Genomic DNA, 6,000 nt, shown 5'->3' with positions numbered 1-6,000 from the left:
AAACCATCACCCACAAGTAGACTTCTTAGGCTGAAGCAATCCCATGGGAAGCATAATGTTCTTAAGCACTGTATCCTTAGCTTAAAGATTTCTTTCCATGATTTATGTGGCAGATACATAACCAGACCTTCTTGGGTGCACATCACTCAAGCACCAATCACTTAGAAGAACTCAAAGGCAAAAAAGGACAATTAAAAAGGTGTGCTTCTTTCTAGAAATGGCAGGTGAATTTCATTGAACCTTATACTGAAGATTTTTTTCTTAAACTGAAAAATAACAAATTATAAACTAAATTCATTTTATACAAAGTAAGCAGCAGTATCCTAGTGAGAATAAAACATTCAAGAAATGGTTTCATTTTGCTTTTCATACAAACCAGTCCTCAATACAGTCCTCAGTAATTCCCACCTATACCCACCAATGCAGATATTACTGGAGTTGCTGGCTCATAACAAATAGAAGAAGGCAAAAGAAACCGGTATTCAGTCAGTAGGACTTAAATTACAATAGGATTTCACTCTCTTGCATTGTCCCCTATCACTTCTCTGGAAGAATACAATTGCCATGTCATAAGGGCACTTACATGGCACGTGGAGAGGCCCATGCGTGAGAAATTGAAGACTCTGGCTGGCAACAAAATATAGTAAGCTGCCTACTGCATAAGCAAGTTTGGAAATGAAACCTGTAACCTTTGGTTGGTTACAGCCCTGAACAACAGCTGAGCTACAACCGTGTGAGAAACCCTGCATTGGAATCAAATAGAAAGTGCTCCCAGGTTCCTAGTAAAGAAAGAGTACAATGATATGTTTGATTCTTTGAACTGCAAAGGTTGTCACACAGCCACAGTACTTAACATTCTTCCTTTCACATAGAAACAACTGAGCCAATATTATAGTTTTAGCTAACGTTAAACAAGGAGTTCATGACTATTTAATGAGGAAATCTGTTCTAAAATCTGAGAACAGTAAGACTTTTTAAAGTATTATATGTGAAATTGTGTCATGACAAACATAATAAACACCTACTGCTAAAATAATAAAAACACAGGGTTCTGAAGATTCAATGCCTATTCTCACGTGTCTAGAAAATTGAGAAACCCTGAAACACAAAAGGAAAAGAATAAAAAAATGCAAATTCTCTTCACTTCTAAATTCTAATACATGTTGTCAAAAATGTTTAAATTTCACACAGCAATTCTTTTAAAGCTTAATGGGTATAGCTTCTAAACAGTCCTTGTGAATTTGGAAGCAAAAATAAGGCTTCTGTTGAGGTTGAGTGCTATTTATGATTATGGGATCTATAATTTTTTATTATATGTAGTAATAACATCATTAATCTCATTTTGGACCTCCTGACATTGTACTTTAGAAAGCAAGGATGGACCTATTGAAGATGAGGGAACTAACAGAATATACTTTCGATCTGAACTACAGTAGCCCTGAAATAGATTTAATTAGTGAACTATAATACTCATATCACATTATTGGGGGCAAAATTTATCTTCTTCTTAAGTTGAGCCAAGAGATTAGAAAAGAGGAGCAATGGTCCTTCTTTGAAAGAGCAATAATAAATCGCCTTGTAAGTTGGCAGCTAGCCTGTTTTAGGATCTGGATCTCTCATCAGGGAGACGTAATTTTGGGCTTACATGCTATTCTCAGTAAGAAAAGAGAGACTATAAGAAGGAATGCTGAAATTGTCTTCTACACACGCATGTTATTCCTGACAGACTTTCTACCTCCTTCTTCTCTGGTCAATCAGTGATTTATCTGGTAAACAAATTTCAAAAGAAAGAGCTAGTGTATTAGTTACTTTTATGCTGTCTTGACAATATATCTGATAGAAACAACTTTGGAGAAGTAAGATTCATTTTGATTCGTGCTTTTATAAGGTCTCGATCTATTATAATTGGGAGAACATAGCTGTTGCAGTATGAGGTAGAGATGCCAGAGCAGGAGGCAGTAAGGTTCAACCACCAAGGACTGCACTATAACCTTCAAGGGTTACTCTGGTATATCAGATATCCGGCATATAAGATATTTACATTATGATTTATAACAGTAGCAAAATACAGTTATGAAGCAATAATTTTATGGTTGGAGGTCACCACAACATGAAGAATACTAAAGAGCCATAGCATTAGGGAGGGTAGGAACCACTGTCGTAAAGGATGTTACTAGTTTCCTGAACTAGTAACACTAGCTGAGAAACAAGTATTTAAAACATACTAACTCTCTTCATAGACACTGACTCTTGTTTCCGGGGGATGGGGTGTATTTTCTCCCAACATTCTTGTCCCATCACGCCTTACCTGGATGGGGACATCTAATTCTGTGGTCCATTTACTAAGCTAATTTGGCTTTTACAATGTACTTTGATCAAATTAAAAACCCAATACTTTTATTTTCTACATATATTACTCTCTTGCTGATCTCTGAGTTTATTTAGAATCTAGAAGAGAAGAAAAGCATTACAGCCCCTCAGGGAAATTCATGCTTCTACCAAAATTCAAATAACTGAAAGGATTTGCTCTGAAATGTTCAAAGGTAATGATGCAAAATATCCTTTTAATTGTACACTTTTATCATGATCAACTTGATAAGTGATTCAAGCATTAAGAGAATGCTCCTTGAAGCATTGTTTCTGTAGCAAGAATAACATGGGCAAAGCTGTAATTAATGATGCTATCTATCCTGTGCTCAAAAGTCAGGCACATATGGCTTCTAATCCCAGTTTTAGAAAATTGTTTAATCTCATTGAAGCCTGTTTGTTCTTCTTTCTTCAACTTTATCTGCATAATGAGAAAAAGCAGCTACTCTGGTGGGCTAATGAGTAGATAAATAGGATAATGTAAGCAAAGTCAAGTCCAGTGTCTAATATTAGTGAGCACCCAAATGATGAAAGCTGATATTATTAGAACATGAAGTTTATCTTGCTACGTGGCATAATAATTCATTAGTCACAAAACCTTACACCGGCTTTTACCCAGAGGGTTTTTAACATTATAAATTTTTTGAAGCTATAATTTTCTTAAGATATTTTCACTCTCATGAACAATTTCATTTCTATCTAGGTTATGATTAGTGAGTATATTACTTTTGGCAAGTGTCAAGACATGTTCTTTCCCTCTACTTTAAATTCATGATGTGCCATTTCAAGCTAATTCAAACATTTAGTCAGCCTCCACCACTTAATTTGTATGGATTTTGGATCTAGGAGGCAAATGGGGTCAAGGAATGGGAGACCTTATGGATGTCGCCATAAAAAGTCTTTTAATGTGTTTAATATTAGGTTTGCTTGTAGAATGCCCATGGTGCACTTTAATGAATTCTAGTTTGTTGCCTTAGAAAAAGCTTACTATTTTAAAAATCCTAATCCCTTGTGTATATGTAGCACATTTTTTTCATCCATTCTTCCATTGATGAGCATCTAGGTTGTTTCCAGGTTCTGGCTATTACAAATAGTGCTGCTATGAACATAGCTGAGCATGTATCTTTATGGTATGTATCAGCATTCTTTGGGTATATGCCCAAGAGTGGGATGGAGAACCATAGAGGCTATATATATAGCATGGAGGTCCCTAGGACGACTGTGGCATATAATAAATTTCAGTTTTACTCAATTATTGAAAAAAAAAATAGCCAAATGAATGGAAACACATGAACTATGAACCAAAGACTGAGGGGCTCCCAGCTGGATCAGGCCCTCTGAATAGGTGAGACAGTTGATTGGCTTGATCAGTTTGGGAGGCATCTAGGCAGTGGGACCAAGTCCTGTGCTCATTCCATGAGTTGGCTGTTTGAAACCAGGAACTTATGCAGGGACACTTGGCTCAGTCTGGGAGGAAGGGACTGGACCTCCCTGGACTGAGTCTACCAAGTCGATCACAGTCCTCGGGGGAGGACTTGTCCTGGAGGAGGTGGGAATGGAGGGTGGGCTGGGGGTAAGGGGAGGGCGTGGGAGGGGGGAGAATAGGGGAACCCATGGCTGATATGTAGAACTGAATGGTATTGTAAAATAAAAAATATATATCACAAAAAAAAAAATCCTAATCCCTAAGGATTTGGGGAAGAAGATTTTTTTGGTTAAATTATCTTATTAACTGGCCTGTCAGTCATTGAGAAACCTGCTTTGAAAATGAAATGTTTATGATTTTGAACTTCTAAAATGGCTTTCTCTCCTCCTCAGTTTAGATCTACTTTTGCTAAGGTATAGAAGGATCCATATTCTGTATTTTGTGCCCAAGGGGATTCTTGTTCACACAACTTTTCTAAGTGGCTCATATGTATTCCATAAGAAACTTTACTGGGCTCATATGTTTTCATTTTCCAGTGTTGCAGACTGAAATTTTTAGATTGTTTTCACCTTAGCATGTGTTCTCTTCCTTCCCACAGATCTCCATTTCTTTCTGTTATGGTCCACAAATCTTTAAGCAGCACAAATAACTCCTAAGACTAGTTCATGTTTCATGAACTAGCTTTCCGGGGTCCCAAATGTAAACAGAATTTATTATAGAAGCTACATACGAAATTATCTAGTGATAGAAGGTTGTACATTCAGTGTAAATATTTCAAAGTGAAACCTGATAACAATCAAATATAGACAATATTTTAATTGAGCATCTTTTTGCATTATTTTTAATTTCAAAAGCTATTATGTAGAATATAACTATAGATTCATTATTAATAAATGGACATTCTTAAGAAAACTAACAGGAGCCATTGGCGGTAGCTTCAAAGGAAAGAGAATAGTAGAGCACAGATGATATGAAAATGGCAAACTGAATAATGAGGCAGAAATCATTAAGTGAGATGGGAACAGGAAGACAGGAAAGAGAAAAAAATACAAGGGATAACTGAAACAAGATTTTTTTAAAGCCATATTGGAAAATACTATCTTAGAAGCCACTGCATGTGTATGTGTTTGTGTGTGTGAGAGAGAGAGAGATTGTGTATGTGTGTGTGTGTGTGTGTGTGTGTGTGTGTGTGTGTGTGTGTGTGTGTAGAAAGAGAGAGAGAGAGAGAGAGAGAGAGAGTGTTAGGCCTCATAAGGCCTGGGCATGAGGCCCTGTGTAACTTCCTGAGCCTAGCTCGAGTTTGGCGATCTGTCTTGGGACATGACTTCTGCATATGAGTGACTCAGCTCAACCTGACCTAGAATCGCCTCTGCCTAGTAACTGCTGAGATGGCATCATCTCATTGGCCTGCTATCCTCACCCCACCCCTCGTCACCCCAACCTATATAAGTCCACTCCTGATGCAATAAAATGAGTTCCTGCTTTGACAAGACTCCCAGCTCAGTTTACTTCTCTCCAGTGAACAGGGAGGTCTGGGCCATCGACACTCACCACTCAGCACCAGGGAGAGACCAGCTGGATTGGTCCTGCCTCAGCCCTACCTGTCAGTCAGCCTGACAACACAGAGAGACAGCAAGACAGAGACAGAAAGACAGGGGGAGAGAGTTTTAATGGAGTTATCTTGCAACAGGGAAATTATTTTCTCCATACAAATTTTTATTTGTTATTCCCAGTCCCAGGAATGTATTACCTCTTCTTGAATTGTTTACCAATAGTCCCATAGACCCATAAGCATTACATGCTATTGTAATAATCTTTGTTTCCCTCTATAATTTGATGACTATAACCCTATTCATGAAGACACCCTACACTTGAGCTAAAAGACACAGAGAAATCAATGTGTTACTGACCTGAAAGCTCCATCCTTACTGACTAGCTTTCATAGTGCTAGAAGATTCTGTACATACCTCAAGGGAGAAAAGCAATCAACTCTATTATCCAATTGTGAACTCTGTGAGCAATGATAATGACCACCCTGGCAAGATATGCCCTCTAGTACACTAGTGACAGGAATGTTATTGGAATAACCAAACACATTCTGATTGTATTAAAGCCCTGTTCTGTAATATGAAATGCATACCTGGTAATTCCTACTGGACCATAAACCTGTGGGGGTTCTATTACTCTGCTAAAGGGACATGGTATTA

This window comes from Peromyscus maniculatus, chromosome 17 (genome assembly GCF_049852395.1).
Source record: "Peromyscus maniculatus bairdii isolate BWxNUB_F1_BW_parent chromosome 17, HU_Pman_BW_mat_3.1, whole genome shotgun sequence".
In the NCBI taxonomy this organism is placed as follows: Eukaryota; Metazoa; Chordata; class Mammalia; order Rodentia; family Cricetidae; genus Peromyscus; species Peromyscus maniculatus.
This window is presented reverse-complemented; position numbering follows the sequence as displayed.